This window comes from Papio anubis, chromosome 5, assembly GCF_008728515.1.
Source record: "Papio anubis isolate 15944 chromosome 5, Panubis1.0, whole genome shotgun sequence".
NCBI classification, from domain to species: domain Eukaryota; kingdom Metazoa; phylum Chordata; class Mammalia; order Primates; family Cercopithecidae; genus Papio; species Papio anubis.
In genome coordinates this window covers 35,407,891-35,424,675 of record NC_044980.1, presented here as the reverse complement: position 1 = coordinate 35,424,675, position 16,785 = coordinate 35,407,891, and the positions used below count along the sequence as shown (strand labels likewise).

Genomic DNA, 16,785 nt, shown 5'->3' with positions numbered 1-16,785 from the left:
CAGCAGGAATCAAGGACTGGAGAGTCACAATACCAGACTTCAAGGCTGCAGTGTGCATATTTTAGTGGACCACGTGTGGGAAATGTGCATAAATTCGGAATATATATGCAGAACTTATGTTCTATTTTCTTTTTAAAAATCCATCCTTCCCCCTCCAATGAGGCTATGAAAGGGTTCTTCAGAGCTGGATCTGACTGAGAACCCCTATCCCCTATCCCCCGCAGAACCCAGCCCATGCCTTGCACAACGTACACACTCAATAAATGTCCAATTGAACTGAATGCACAGAAAGTACTCAATCATTACTTGACAAATTATGCTGTATACATGATTGAAGGCACAACCAGGTCAATAAAAATAATTAAGATATTGATAGGTGGAAGTTTCTCTATTATATGTAGTGAAGTAACCAGCTATTTTCTTCATTAAAAAATAATAATATCTACTAGTAAATATGGTCATAAAAGGAACACAAGTGCCCACAGTACACGGGAAATACATGTGACTATTTTACAGGGTAATTTTTTCATTTTTGTTCCATGAAATAAGCAAAGCGCTCTGGGCACATCTATAAATCATCTGAAATCACAATTCAGCTTCTTTTTTTTATCACAAGTAGACATATGAAGTAGCGTTTTTCTTTGTGACACACATGCTGGAGTCTTCCAAGGAAACCATCGCTGACTTTTTAGCATTTTAAGATTTAAGATTTCTAGAACAGATGAGGAGATGAAACCAATTTTCATTCCAAACATTACAGCGTGTGGTTTCTGGTTTCTTTAAACCACTCACGCTATTTAACTACATTTCAGTAAATCTCTTTCCTGGTGGAAATCAGCTGTTCTGAAAAATCAAGGGATTCCTCCTGGTGCTTTACAGGAGTTCTAATCCATAGCCCTTCCCATAATCAATCCGAGTGAAAACCAGCCGTACCCTGGTTGTGTGTCGCTGCCAACGCAAGCAGCCAGCGTGTGCGCCTGTGGGGGAGGTAACTGGAAACCAAAGGACTCCTCGCAAATGACTCCTCACAAGCTTTTAGCAAATCCCAGTGCAGGAAGAAAAAAAAGACTTAACAGTTTGCCTTTTAAATATAATTGCAAGTTGGGGTCAGTGATATTAAGACTTATAATTTGTTTAAGACGTCACACCGGATTAAATGCTTAGGGAGAAATGAAGACTGGGAAGTAGGAGAGACCAGACCTTTTTTTTTTTTTTTTTTTTTTTTTAACTAATAGCTCTGATTCCTCTTACCAGTCACTTTTAAGCAGATCCGCTCAACTTTGATCCTTTTCTAGATCTCGCGCCACAGTCTGCCCCCAATCCACCCCGAATGACTCAACTCCAAATTAGCAGAGGACCCGGCATAAATAGACACCACACTCTCACGACGTGAGATGACTAACATGGACTTTACCAAAATGGCTAGCCTTGATTCAGGCTACTTCTCTGCTTGGAAGGCAAAATAGATCGGCAGAGAAGTGAAAGGAGAAATTAAACCCAGCAGGAACACAGAATGTGATACTTACCTTTTCTGATTTTGTAAGGGGTGAAAGATAGCAAGCAGTGACGAGGTGAATTCCCCAGCAGGTACAACGGAGCAACAATCCGCAGCGCGCGTAAGCAGGCAGGCTAGCCCTGACAGTGTGCATGTGCTCTGAAACTGCAAGTTACTATCAGTGCAACTTAAGAAAAGGGGAGGAGTCTGTACCCGGGAAAGGAGGAGCGGGGAATGGAAACCGCACAGGGGAGGAGGGGGAAACCCCGAGGTTTCTGGAATATTGATTAATCTTGGCACACCAGAAGCAGGCTTGCTGGCTTTGTTTTGCTCCTCAGACCGCTTTCACGCGTTGTCAGTTCACTGTCATTAGAAATGCAAAACCGGGACTAGCAAGAATTGAAAAATAAAGCGCACAGAATCGGAAAGCTGAAAGTCTTGATTAGAACGTTTCAAAGACTTTTCTAAGGCTAAATTTAATTACCTCATATTACTGCAGGTTGCCTCTTTAGCCTGGTTGTACAACTGTTACGAAAAAGTCCCTCTTTTTCGAATAGGGGAATTAACTGACATTTCTTGGGAAGACCCTGAATGCAGACAAGTATGGAGAAAAAAATAATGCTTACTACGATTCTCTAAACTTGTATAAAGTTAGGGACATGCCTCTATTTTAGCAGTTTAAACTTCAAAACTTCATTATAACAAACCTAATTTAGCTCAGACTGCCTGTGTTGCAAAGACGGAAAAGGTAGCAAATGTAAGGAGACTGGAATGTTTGCCAAACTAGAAAATGAAACGCATTTTAAGACCAAGAGTGCAAAGCACACTTGAGATCTGGTGATTTAAAAAGATAAGTTGCTGTTCAGATGTCTCAATTTTAAAGGATGCTAAATGTTCTCCCTGCCACACACACCATTTTTAGAGCTAAAAAATTCTCATTGCCTTGAGAATGTGACTTGCACTTTTAGTCCACTTTTCTTAAAAGAAAAATAAATTGTGAAAATAGATATTAGAAAATAAAAAAAAAGTTTTTTGAGCTGACTTATTCCCAAAACTTTAAGCTTATTTAGCAGGAAGAAAATGGTTTATTAGAAACAAAAATTTATACCAAAATCACAGCCTGAGGTTTGAATTCCTGTTCACTCAATTTAGTATTCCCCATGCAAAATATGCTCAATTATTGGTCTATTATTAACAAGAAAGTATGTCTTTTTTCCCCTCAATACAAATCTCTGGAGATCATAAAGAAATATCTCCTTTTACCTTCAACTGTATGTCCTTTTGAACAGCTACTGGTTGGAAAGCAATGGTGAATCATGTCAACACTTTAAAATTACAAATTAGCAGCAATTATAACAACAGCTTTCTAACATGCTATCATTTTAAGAACTTATTGAAAATACAGGCTTTTGACATTCCCAGCCCTCAGTGACCTTTCCCTTCCTCTGATCTCCTAGGTCACTGAGCATCTATACTGCATTGTTTAACACTTAATTATACCATGTTTTGTACTGCATCCTTCTTTTAAAGCTCATGTTAGGTTTCGGCTTCTCAACTAAATTATAAGTTCTTTGAGGGCAAGAACCTGTCTTATGCCTGATACAGAGTCAATATTAAGTAACTCTTTTAAGTGAATGGAATAATATTAGGATGTGAAACAAAATGCTTTTCAATCTTTTGTGTTAATATACAATTACTAGTTTTTACATTGGTGCCTCTGGCTTAGGTGCATGGAACCATTTCTCAATGCCATGACTACTTTTAAAAGCATTTATTTACTATACCAGGTCCTATTTGAGCCATGGGTTTAGGATTAATTTGAACCCCCCCCAACTTTTTTTTTTTTTTTTTTTTTGGTAGAAATGACTTTGATTTGTATTGCAAGGGAACTTGAAAGAGAAATCTGATTTTAAATGGGGTTTCAAGCCCAGTGGCATTTCCGTTTTTTGTTTTTATTTTTTTTAATAGGCAAGAAAAAGGGCTGGAAAACCACACTTTGGTTAGCATAGAGATGGGAAGACCCTGGTGCCCTTTCTTTTTTACTTTTTTTTTTCCTCTCTAATCCCTAAAGCTTGGTTAAAAACCATTTCATTATTTCAGTTTGTGTAGAATTATGGGAGTCCGGTATTCTGTTGAGAAGGGAAGTAATTCACCACTGAAAGTTTTGTTGGCTGTAGTAAAACCTAATGAGAAAATGAGATGCAAAGAGTCTCAGTTCAGAGTTCATCCGAATTTTAGTCCGGAGGGAAACATTGGGAATTATTTCTTTAAGCACCACTTTCTCTTTCTGGAAAGCTATAGCAAAAATAATGCCCTGGGGGCCCCCTGGGTTTCCTCAACAAGTATTTCTGCCGAAAAGGTACTTTACAGTTAAGTCCCTTGAGCTTTAAAACATCTTTTTTTTTTTCCTTCATAGAAATACTAAATAAATGAAAGATCAAGAAATTATGAACAAGCCTCTGCATGCTGTATTTCATTCAAAGCTACTCAGGGTGGGAGACACAGAACTGGGGGATCATATTAACGTTAGTATTATCAAATGAGAAAAACACAAACACCAGCAGCAAATGCTCTTCCTGCTGAAAAAATCTGCCAAGATCTTTCTTTGAACATTGTGTGATTAAGTATGTTATAGGTAAATTCTTTCTTTTGAGAAAAAAATTGTCAGTATAACAAGAAATAACCAAATCCAACCTGTCCTTAAAGGGATCATTTATTGGTTTGAAGAACAAGAGATTACGGTAATAAGCATGCACTGATCTTAGCGTGGTACAGGCCAGTCGAACTTCACCATTCAAAATTAGGAAATTCTGGTTAATTGGATTTTTTTTTGAGCAACAAAATGGATTAGAAAACCTTTTAATCTTTTTTCAATATTTTCCACGTTGATTTTTAATTTAATGACAGTTTTAAAATCAATCCTTGTTTAAATAGCTTGCATTTCAGGATCATCAGAATATCAATTCCCCTTCTAGAATTTGGAAATTGTAGAATACTAAGACAATGAACAGGACCCGACTTAACCCCAGGGTGTAACAGTGGATGTGTTAGAGGCAGTAGGTGTAGAAGAAATTGTGGTAGTTGTAGTAGTAGTAGTCTTCCATTTTGTCTTGATTTTTTTTTCTTCTTAAATATGAATGTAAAAAGCAGAACAATAAAAAAAACCTGTGGTGAAGTCTAGTTAGTTGAATTTTTAAATAACTGGGTTTTATTTTAAAGTCATAGTCACATGAAGCTTAAAAACATCCAACTACAGAGAGGTGAACTAAAATTAACTTTATCACATTCATTTATTCGTTCAACAAACATTGAGCAACCACTGTGCTCCAAATACCAGGTTCTTTCCTCAAGGAGCCCATAAACACATCGTAATTATTAAGCAGTGGGCCAGGACAGGGCCCAACAGAAAGTTATGAGATTGCTGTGTGCTGAGGCCTATTTTCCAGTTAGTCTGTCAAAAAGACTGGTAGCAACTTGAGGGAAGCAGCCGCGCCTGGATCCACATTGTGTATACTGTTTCTAGCAGGTGCCTGCCCATAGCAGGCATAGCGTGGCATGGCAGGGAGCCAGTAGCGGTTCCTGCTGGAGAACAGGCCAGTAGGGGCCAAATTTACAACTTGAACTCCACTCCTGGTCAACGGGGAGCCAGCCACAGGATTTAAGCAGGGGAGTAATTTTCATTTTAGGTAAAATGCAAAGCCTTGAAGTGACTAAGACTTGGGTTAGGAAGTCAAGGGGCAGGAGGAGCATTTACAAACTGGGTGAGTTCACTTTCACATTGAAAAATACTCACCATTTGAGAATACTGAGGCCCTTGAAGGGGTCGGCTGACACTGAGCCAAGGCTGCCTACTGTAGGTGGAGTGTGCACTCTCCAGCCCACTAGGCCTGCCCACTTCACTCAAGTTAGTTATCAGCATGTGGCTCTAGCAAGTTCTTCTGTTTTGACCTGTGATGAGGTTTCAGAAGAGGACTGAGCAAGGGCAGAAACCTAAGGAACCCCAACACAAAGGTGAAGACCAGCAAGAGGAACCCCCCGAGATAGATTCCCACATGGCGAGAAGTTAAACCAACTGTTCTTTTTATCACAAGCGAGCCAACAGGTGGACATAATGATGCCTTAAAAAACAACATGTTTTCTCCATTCTAAAGCTAAAGAGGGTCTGCTTTTTAGTGAAGGCTTCACACATATTATTGTTATCAATTATTATTTATATTGAAAAGTGACATTTTCCCCAGTTGCTCAACATGAGTCAAGCCTTTGTAGAACCAAGAATATCAGTTTAGCTGGGAAAGATTATGTAGGTTGATTGGAATTCAAGCCTTCAGCAGACATTTTTATAAGGCTTTATAGTTTTATAAGTACTTCTACACACATTATCTAATTTAATCTTCATGATAATACTTTGAGGTATATTCTACTCTATTATTACTTATAGACCCAGATGTTGGAGATCAGTAGGGATTGAGTAACACGCTGAGGATTATAGTCAGTGCTAAGACAAGAGTTCTTCATATTGATTTCTCATCTTTTCCCAAAAGAAGTCCCCAGGTGTTTTTTTAAAGACAGAAAAGAAAGGAAAGAACATTAAAAGGAAGCCCTACCATCTGTCATTTCTTCTGGGGAGTCAACTCTAATCTTCTCCCACTCTCCAAATCCAACAGGCTTGGTTGCCCTTTCTATGCGCTCCCAAGGCCCCCTGGGTTTAAATTTCCAGAGTCATTACCACTTTGTGCTGCAATTCTCCCTGTCTAGACTGTAGGGTCCTTGAGCACAGGGCCTGTATGGATTACTACTGGTTACTCAGGAACCAGAATGAAAGGTGCTCAGAAAAGAGTTGCTGCACCAATAAGCAGATGCAACACAGTCACAAACATGAGAGGGTTCATCTGTCTATTTCCAATCCTAAGACTTGGAGAATGGAAGTCAGTAAACATCAAACTTAAAAGGAAAAAAAAAAAGCCAATGAGTTCCTTCTTCAATCATTACAATGTAAAATAGATCCCAGTGTGGCTGCTCTAATTGAATGTGGGGTGAGTGGGAGTCACAGCCTTTGTCAGCGTCCCCCTTTTCTTGCCCCCAAGTAGCTCCCTGGGTGAGGCACCTCCTTAATGTGTGGATTCTACACATCACAGCTGGGAAGCGAGGATGAATGCAGAAGTCAAGTCAGTTTGTGCCATAATTCCTTACTGCCAAGTTCAGGTTTCGAACCTCAATCTCTGGGCTCCTGGTCCCATGTGTGCAGTCACTAAGCCACATGCTCTCCCTTCCCAATTCTGAATGTCATCCATAAAACTAGGTTAGACCAGATTGTTTTTCTCAAGTCGCTTTCCTGATTCTAAATCATGTCATGCCAATAACGGGCTTGCCATATCCACTTTGGTCTGTTTAGTTAAGGACACAAATTTTCATATACACTCAGTGATTAATGGCTTCTCATTAGGATTTCCCTGCCACAGATTAAACACAAACATAATACAGTCACCAAAGGAAGCTTATTGAAGGGCATGAGTTTTATGAAGCACAGTGATGACATGAATGTTTTATAACTGTTTGCTGGTATAGAATCATAATTACAGCAATCAAGACAGATACACATCTTTTGTAAGGAAAAAAAGTAATTATAATTTAAAAGCACACAGCTCAAAGTTGCCATCACAAAAACGACTATTATAGCAACTATTTCGCGTTTGGACATTTTTTTGGCAGGAGGTCTGGGCATTGTTTATTGTAAGTCAGAAACAGGCACTGAGAAAATATGCTAATTTTTAAAGCAACAGAAAATTCAGTTTTGGGTTGAGAAAACAGGGTGAACTGTGGAAACTGGGCCTTGAGCACAAATCAACCTTAGTGGCTGGAATAACTTTTGGACATTGGATGCAATTATAGTAATCTGGGGGTAAGGTTAGAATGAAGTTAGTTTATGCGTTAAAACATACATTCAAGACTTGGGCTGTGCTCCTGAGTAAAATTCCATCTTCTGTGAATGTCGTGCCTATGGATTGATTCTAAGCTGAAAGACCAGGGAAGAAAGACTTCAGAATGCTTAACAATCCCCTTTTCCTTGGCCAGGCAGGGAATTCCCATTGAATTATGAGGCAGTTCATTTTTGAGTCATAGAAGAAGCAAATGCAAGCCTCTTTCCTCATTCCGCTGCCTCCCCAGGAAGGAAGGATCACACTTGCTTGAAATAGAATTAACGCAGGATGGCTAGTTTATACCTACCCCTGTCCTCACTTGTTTGCTGAAGTCCAGTAGATTCTTCAAAATCGCTTAATAATCAACAGGTGAAATCAGCATAGGTCATGTGACATTAGAGAAAAATGCATGGAGACTGGGGGTCAGGAGACCTGAGTGGTGCAAGGTTGGGCAAATATGGTATTGTAGGAGATCCTCTCCTCCAAACTGAATAGTGAGGTGAGGTCTGGGTTTCAATTTTTTTAACCCTTTGTTCCAATCAAATCTCATGATGAAGCAAGCAGCATGACACATCAGTTATAAACCTGAAGGGTCGGGAGGCAGAGCCACTGATTCACCCTTCCTCTAGCTTCCCCTCCTCCTCTCTCTTCCCTAACCCCAACCACCAGCATCTGGACCCTGAGTGTGTTCCAAGTTGTTGGGGCAAGATTTGGAAATGACTGGATCGGGTAACTCAAAGTACTCAAATTCTAAGAATGAAATTTCCATAAACTGGAATAACCTCTGGGTGAAAAACGAAAAGGATGAGTTAAACTCCAAGAACTCCACAGTGTTCATGATACCTCAATTAATAAATAGCGGCACATGCCTGTAATCCTAGCTACTCAGGAGGCTGAGGCAGGAGAATCACTTCGACCCGGGAGGCAGAGGTTGCTGTGAGCCTAGATCGCACCACTGCACTCCATCCAGCCTGGGTGACAAGAGCGAAACTCCGTCTCAAAATCAATCAATCAATCTTCTTCAAAACATGGCTTGTTTTAAAAGTTCACCCACAAAGGCACTTTGAGAGGCCTGTGCGGGTGGATCATGAGGTCAGGAGTACGAGACCAGCCTGACGAAGTTGGTGAAACCCCATCTCTACTAAAAATACAAAAATTAGTGGGCGTGGTGGTGCTGGCCTGTAGTCCCATCTACTCAGGAGGCTGAGGCAGGAGAATCGCTTGAACCAGGGAGGCAGAGCTTGCAGTGAGCTGAGATAGTACCATTGTTCTCCAGCCTGGGTGACAGAGCAAGACTCCGTCTCAAAAAAAAAAAAAAAAAGTTCAACCGTAGGTAGGATGTCTAGGGGTTTCTGTCTCAGGTCTTAGGCCTATTCCTAGGGATGCGAGGTGGCAATGAGACAGACTGAGTTGAAGAGGCCAGTCCTATTTTTTGTGACTTGTGAGCTAGCTAAGCCCCAGGACAAATGCAGGAAATAAAACTGCCAAATTTAGTGGTTTACCCAAAGTTATCCAAGTAAATGACAGAGTCCAGACCAGAACCTAGAGTTGGCACTCCCAGTCCTAACCATTTTCAGAGAAACACATTCTCTTGTAGTACCAACTACATTCTGTGAAAGCCTGGAATGACAGGATTCATTTATGAGGGTGAGGTTTTCAAATTCTATGTTACAAATCTGTGCTGCCCAGTATGGTAACCACTAGCCACATGTAACCACTGAGCACTTGAATAGAGTTAGTAGGATTTGAGATGCGCTGTTTTATGTGTTATGTATACAATAGATTTTGAAAACTTAGTACCCCCAAAATGTAAAATATCTCATTAATACTTATATTGACTTCATGTTGTAATGGTAATATTTCAGATATATTGAATTAAATAATATATGTTGAAATTAATTTTGGTTGGGCACCATGGCTCACACTTGTAATCCCAGCACTTTGGAAGGTCAAGGTTGGCAGATTGCTTGAGTGCAGGAGTTTGAGATCAGCCAGGGCAACAAGGCAAAACCCAGTCCCAGTCTCTACAAAAAATACAAAAATTAGCTGGGCATGATGGCGGGCACCTATAGTCTCAGCTACTTGGGAGCCTGAAATGGGAGGATCACTTGAACCCGGGAGGTCAAGGCTGCAGTGAGCTGTGTTCATGCCACTGCACTCCAGCCAGGGCGACAAAGAAAACAATTAATTTCACTTGCTTCTTTTTGCTTCTTTCAGTGTAGATAGTAGAAATTTCTAATTTATATATATAACTCACATTATATTTCTATTGGTCAGCACTGTTAGAAAGTGATTGCTCTTTATAGAAGAGTCTTTGGAAAAAGATAGAATTGGTGGGGCTCATGAAATCCTCTCTCCAGAGCAATCACTCTTAATTTATTTAAATAGATTAACATGTAGTAAGAATATTTTGGTCTCTGCGTAGAAGTTTACGGCTAATGGTAATAGTAACAATAATAAAAGGTCTACCACTTATTAAGTCTTTTTGAAAAGACTTACGTGTCAGGCACCATGCCAAGTGTTTTATATTTGCCTCATTTACTTGTCACAACAATCTTATTGTTACTAAGTTTTATTATTCCCACTTTCCCAATGAAGGAATTGAGATTCTCAGAGAATTAGCAACCGCCTAGGTCACAAGCTGGTTGAGTGATTGGACCAAGATTCTACCCTAGTCCTCTTGCATTTAAAGCCTGGGAACTTAAGTGCTACACAATTCTGCTTTGCTGGGACTAACAGTCCTGATAAAAATACCACCCTCAGAATTCTACAGATTCCCACTATGTTTGAAGGCCCTGGAGGGAAGGTGGGATACACAAAGTGGGGCAAAATCGTGGCAGTCCTCAAGGATCTGACATTATGGTAGGGAAAACATGTGCAAAGAAATACGTGACAGAGGAAGACCTCATGAGAGAGATGAAAACATAAAATCCCTCATCGGACAGGACAGACACGAATTCATTCCAGTTGTGGGGGGAAAGAGAGAGTTTCATGGAAGAGGCAGCATTTCAGAAAGAACTCTAAAGATGAGGAAGGTTTTTCTGGAGTTAGGAGTAGCTAGGGAGAGGTGTGCCGGGTGGAAGAAATGGCAGGAACACGACAAGTCCTGTGAGGGGACAAGCAAGGGGACCCAGATGGCTAGAGACCAGAGAAAAGACTGAGGAGAGAGTTCCAAGTCTGGACAAATTGAGGAGTGGAAACAAAGCTGAAATAAGATGTATACCTTGCTTTCTTGACAAGGCAGTCACAGCATTTCTTGGGTTGAAAAGAAGTTTTCAGTTTGTGTTAATGCACTTTGGAGCACGCTAAAGTCTTTTTTCTAGTACCTGGCAGAACAAGCAGTAACACGACCAACAACACTATCAGCCTCAAGAACTTCTAAGAATTACCCAATCTCCATGAGCCAAAAACAAAACAAAACAACCAACCAAACACACCAAAAAACCTAAACATCCAAATGTGACACAGATACCACGGGAGCAACCCCCAGGTGGCCAACATTCTTCCATATTCCAAGATATCTATCAGCCGACACAGGCCCCCACTATGCTCTGATCAAAACCCTGGTTTTTCTTCTCTTCCATTAGAGGAAGACCTGTCTTAGAGGACAATAGATCCACCAAATTGTCACAATTGCTAACATTCACAAGGCAGAGAGACAACACTAGAAGAAGCACCTTTCACCAGATGTAGAAGAGAGTGAATAGTTTTATTAGGGAACTTCTTTTTAGATGTTTGCTATGTTTTTCAAATGTAATGTTTAAGATGGAACTCACCCCTCAAGCCCTGCACAGGGTAGCTGGAGTCTCCCCTTTCTGGAGAGCTACTTGGACTTGGACCTTTCCTTCACTAAATCCCAAAGGATTCAGAGTTGTTTTTTTTACCCCCTAGTTCTGCTTTCAAAATCTTCCAGGAAGTTAGGACTGTTACGTGACGCCTATTGTTATGAAGAAGTTTAGTGATTAAAATGTGGTCCCTGTCTAATCCCAGCCAGGGGCTTTGCCTCTTGATTAAAATATGGGGGTGGGGGGGGGGAGTTAAGGAAAGGAGGCCTGCTGAGGGGTAAATTTACTTCAGGTTAACCCTGCTTTTCATCAGTCATTTCCTGCAAACTCATTACCATAGCCAGGCATTAGCAAATCCCACCTTTCCAAAACTGGCCCTTGTCAAGAGACACTTACTGGTAATCCTGGAGCTTCCTCTCTAGCATTTCCTTTACCCACCAGGAATGTCTGATCTTCCCAATTCCTCATCACAGACAGAAAAAAATCATCACAAATCCACGAGTCCTCAAAGTCTGGAGCTTCTAGCTAGGCAGAATTCACTGGTTGCTGGTTGTCCATTTTGAAGTATTCTCTTGGGTCTTTTTGATGAGATTGCAATCTTTATTTGGATATGTTGATGCTTTATGGAAGCAAACCTTTCCTTCAGGTGTATCTTAACTCAAAAGGAGCTGTCTGAACATTTTAAAATGCCCATTGGCTGTATGAGTTGAAATCGATGTTGTGAAGGTGAGAAAATGGAAAAGAACAAATAAGAGTGGACAAGGGCACAGATGTTCTTCAGGGATACAGTGTCCAGTCAAAGCTGGGGTTTGAATCTCATTACAAAGTCAATACAGACTACAGCATGGCTTCTATCTGCTCTTCCTCTTATTTTTTAACTTTTTATTAATTTTTGTAGAGATGGAGTCTCGCTATGTTGCCCAGGCTAGTCTCAAACTCCTGGACTCAAGTGATTCTCCCACCTTGACCTCCCAAAGTGCTGGGATTACAGGCAAGAGTCACCACACCGAGCCCTGGTCTTCCTCTTTTTCGTTTTTGTTTTTGTTTTTTGAGACTGAGTTTTGCCCAGGCTGGAGTGCAATGGCGTGATCTCAGCTCACCACAACCTCTATCTCCTGGGTACAAGTGATTCTCCTGTCTCAGTCTCCTGAGTAGCTGGGATTACAGGTGCACACCACCATGCCTGGCTAATTTTGTATTTTTAGTAGCGACAGGGTTTCACCATGTTGGTCAGGCTGGTCTTCAAATTTCCAACCTCAGGTGATCCGCCCACCTCAGCCTCCTAAAGTGCTGGGATTATAGGTGTGAGCCACTGCGCCCAGCCTCTTCCTCTTAAAGTTGATTTAACATTTCCAGATTCCTCAGCTCTACCCACAGTGGCCCCACAGATTTTGCTATCTTATTATACTGCCCTTTCAGTCGTTATATAGAACTTGGACTTGTTAGCAAGTTTAAATAAATTTTCTTTTCCTTTTAGATTTTTGAAGACTGAAGTCTTCAAAACATCTCTTTGCAAAAGTGTACAAAATATAGACTAAAATGTTAGTGTTTCCCTCCTTCCTCCACTGCTTTATACTCCCAGCCTTCACTCCACATTCAGCAGTTTATTCTCTTTTGTGCCACAAGTATTTCTTGAGCCCCACTCTGCCTGGCACTGTTTAAGGAGATGTGGATAAAGCAGTGAACAAAGGAGAGGACATCTTGACTCTCATGGAACTTACTTTCTGGTGGGGGGAGACAGACCCCAAACAAATAAATGCACACTGCTTTAGGAAACGACTTTGGAGCTCACTCAGGGTGAAATAGGAAGACATTGTAGGACATCACGAAGAATGAAATGGCTTTTTTTTTTTTCTTTTAAGGCTAACTGGCTGATTTGTGGAAAATGGTTAGCAGGGTGAGAGACTACCTAGGAGGCCATTGAAAAAGGCCTAGTGAGAGTTGTTGGTGGCTTGGATTAAGGTACAACCATAAATGTGCGGAGAAGTGCTACAACTTAGGGATACAGTTTGGAAGAAGAATTGTCAGGATTTGATGAAAAATTGGACAAAATAAGAAAAGAGAGCTGTGAAAGATATAGCTGAAGTTTTAGACTTGAGCAACGAGGTAAATAGACTAACTAAAATGAGGTGGAGGGCTGAAGGTTCAAGTTAGGTGCAGGGGAATGAAGAGCTCTGAATGCTCATAGATCTCCATTGGAAATCTCTAGGTGGCAATAGCATTCTCGAGAGAGGTGAACCTGGAGCTCTACATTTGGGACCTGTGACACACACGGAATTTAAAGCTCTGTGTAATCATGCCAAGGGAGCATGACAATGAATGAAGATGGAGGAGAAGATTCAAAACCAAAATGGGGTAGAATAACTAAAAATTAAATGGTCAAAGTTGTTTTATTTATTTATTTATTTATTTATTTATTTTTATTTTTTATTTTTTTGAGACAGAGTCTCACTCTTGTTGCCAAGGCTGGGGTGCAATGATGTGATGTCGGCTCAGTACAACTTCCACCTCCCAGATTCAAGTGGTTCTCCTGCCTCAGCCTCCCAAGTAGCTGGGATTACAGGCGCATGCCACCACACCCGGCTAATTTTTGTATTTTTTAGTAGAGACAGGGTTTCATCATGTTGGTTAGGCTGGTCTCGAACTCCCGACCTCAAGTGTTCCTCCCGTCTCAGCCTCCCAAAGTGCTGTGACTACAGGCATGAGCCACCACGCCCGGAAAAGTTGTTTTATTTAACATTACACATGGTAGTACAACAAACACGATTACAAAAGCTGGTATTATACCTAATCTGATTTCTATTATATTATTCTGCCTCATTTTGTTAGCCAAATTTTTATATAAGATTTAATGACTCTAAAACCAACGTTTTTGGCCTGAGTAGCTGTAGGAATGTAGTTGTAATTTACTGATTTGGGGAGGACTGAGAACAGACTTGTGGGCAGGAAGTCATAATCTGAGATACTCGAGGGGAGATGTTGAATAAACTGTTAGATATGAGAGAATGAATTCATGGGAGAGGTCTGGTTTGAGACTAGATTTGGTTTTATCTGCTATAGATAGTGTTCCTATGGGGCGTGAGTGAGTGTAGCTAGTGAACAGATAAGGACTGGGCCCTGGGCTCTCCAATGTCTGGAAGTGGAGAAGATATCGAGGAATTGGAAGGAAGATAATGATGTAAGGGAGGAAAAAGCAGAAATCCTATCTAACATGCCAAATTATCTTAAAATTACAAGAACTGAAAACATCAAATAGTCTCAGAGTCTCCCCTAATTTGGCATAAGCAAAGAATACTGTCTTTTATTTATTTCACCTCTGCATTTAATTCTAAATCTCCCCAGGATTATAGATACATACCTGCTAAGAAAATAATTATGTCATCCAAACAATTTTCGGATGCTTTCCTAGGGGAATTTTTTGGAATTCTGTTTTCAGCTAGTCATGTGCCCATTGCCTAGAGATTTTGGCTGGGTGTGACATGTGGAGCTGGGCACACATGGTGCTGCTTCTTACCTCCACGCTGCCATATGAAGGAAGGTGTTCTTTTCTGTCTCTCTGTTATGAATTTGAAGGCTTGAGGGCACCTAATTTAAGCAACCCCAGGGGGTCTATACCACTTGATCGGACTTTCACATTTTACCCTTTGCATTTCTTTGTCTTTTGAGGTTATGCCAAGATCTTTCCCTGGAACACTGCCTGTGGGGTTGGAGACACCCTACAAAGGTTCTGTGGATAGGCTCCAGGGGTCTGTGAACTTGAATGGGAGAAACAGTACCTCTTTATTTTCATTAACCTTTAGTTGAAATTCAGCAATTCCTTCAACTAATGGATGTAGGCAGAAAATCACATGAGTTTTAGCAGTACTCAGACTTTGTCACCCGTAGAAATCACAGATATTTTCATATCACCTTACAATTGTTTCATATATCTCCAGATGTCATCTGAGAAGGCGCTTCAGTAGACTGTGATAGGGGTCCATGGTGCAGAATGGTGGAGGACCCTGCTATCTCTAAAGATATATTCAACTGGATATATATTCTACTGGAGACATACACACACACACACACACACACACACACACACATATATATATATATATATTTTGAGACAGGGTTTCAACAGGTTTATCATATTTTTAGTAGCGTTACTGTGGCATAATATTATACATATTTAAAGTGTGCAATTTGATAAGTTTTGACATAGCTGTATACCTGTGAAACCATTACCACCATCAGGAGAGTGAACAATTTGTATTTTTAAATAATTTCCATTTTATTTATCTTTTGAATAGTTAATATATTCACGTGGTTCAAAATTCAAAAATTTTGCAGACCCTGCACTTGATGGATCAGCTGGCACCGCCCAGATCAATAAACTGGCTCATCTCATCTAGTGGCCCCCACCCAGGAACTGACTCAGCCCAAGAAGACAGCTACGACTCCCTGTGATTTCTTCCCTAACCAATCAGCACTCCTGGCTCACTGGCTCTCCCCCACCCACCAAGTTATCCTTAAAAACTTTGATCCTCGAATGCTCAGGGAGACTAATTTGAGTAATAATACAACCCCAGTCTCCTGTACAGCCAGCTCTGTGTGAATTACTCTTTCTCTTGCAATTCCCCTGTCTCGATAAATCAGCTCTGTCTAGGCAGCAGGCAAGGTGAAACCCTTGGGTGGTTACACTTGATGGCATCCATGGGATTGCTGCTGTGAACCGTGATTCTGATTTGCTGAACTGAAACTAGAATTAGCCAGGGCTGATCACCCACTCTCCGCCCATTCTGCCCCTGTTCCATGAGATTTGGCCTCATTAAAACTGACCAGCACTGGGTCAAGCAAGTCTCTTCAATGTTTGTCTAGCTCCTCCTAATGTAAATGTCCTCTAGGTGGTAGGATCATCTTAGCCTTCTTATCCATATAACTTCTTCCTGGGACACATGGCTTCATGAAATGCTAGGGCATGGGCATTCTCACCAGACATATGTTCTAATATGAAATAATGCTTAGTTTTAAATTGATATATTAATATCAGTATGGTAGGTACACATAGGAGGAAGAATCATCTTAAATGTATATCCGTATTGGAAGTGAAAGAGAAGAATGAATTTACTTTGAATGTACTGATGAAAAAGAATTCAACTTTACTGCATAACCTCCCAAAGGGTTAGTGCAAGCCATGATTACAATAAGCTTTTATGGCCTCTCTCTCTCTCTCTCTGTCTCTCTCTCTCTCTCTGTGTTTTGTTTTTGTTTTAAATTTTTAGTTTCAAAAATCATTCTCTAAGTGCCACTGAGTTCAAGCGTACTTCACTGAAGAGCGTTAGTGTTCGTCACAGCATCTGTGTTGTATTTTGGGAGGTCCATGGGACTTAATTAGAAAGAAAATTGGCTGTAATTTCTTCTTTTGGTCCCCTTAATTGAAAAAAACAAAGCCTGGCTGTTACTGTTTGAAGACCCTTTTAAGAAATCATTCTTTAGCTTCCCCTTGATTTGTGTTTCTTGCTAAAAGTTTTCCCAGAGGAGGGCTGAAGACAACCCTAGAACAGTTCAGGCGTTCTGTTCTCTTCCCTTTCTATCCAAGCGCTCC

General features: G+C 40.6%; 1 protein-coding gene across 1 annotated transcript in view; it reads right to left on the bottom strand.

The window, feature by feature from the left end:
- Nucleotides 1-1,903, bottom strand: part of SLC1A3 (solute carrier family 1 member 3) — an 84,135-nt gene extending 82,232 nt beyond the window's left edge. The window contains exon 1 of the mRNA XM_003899585.4: nucleotides 1,527-1,903. The gene's annotated coding sequence lies outside the window, so the exon portion shown is untranslated. The remainder of the gene's footprint in view (nucleotides 1-1,526) is intronic.
- Nucleotides 1,904-16,785: the final 14,882 nt, after the last annotated feature.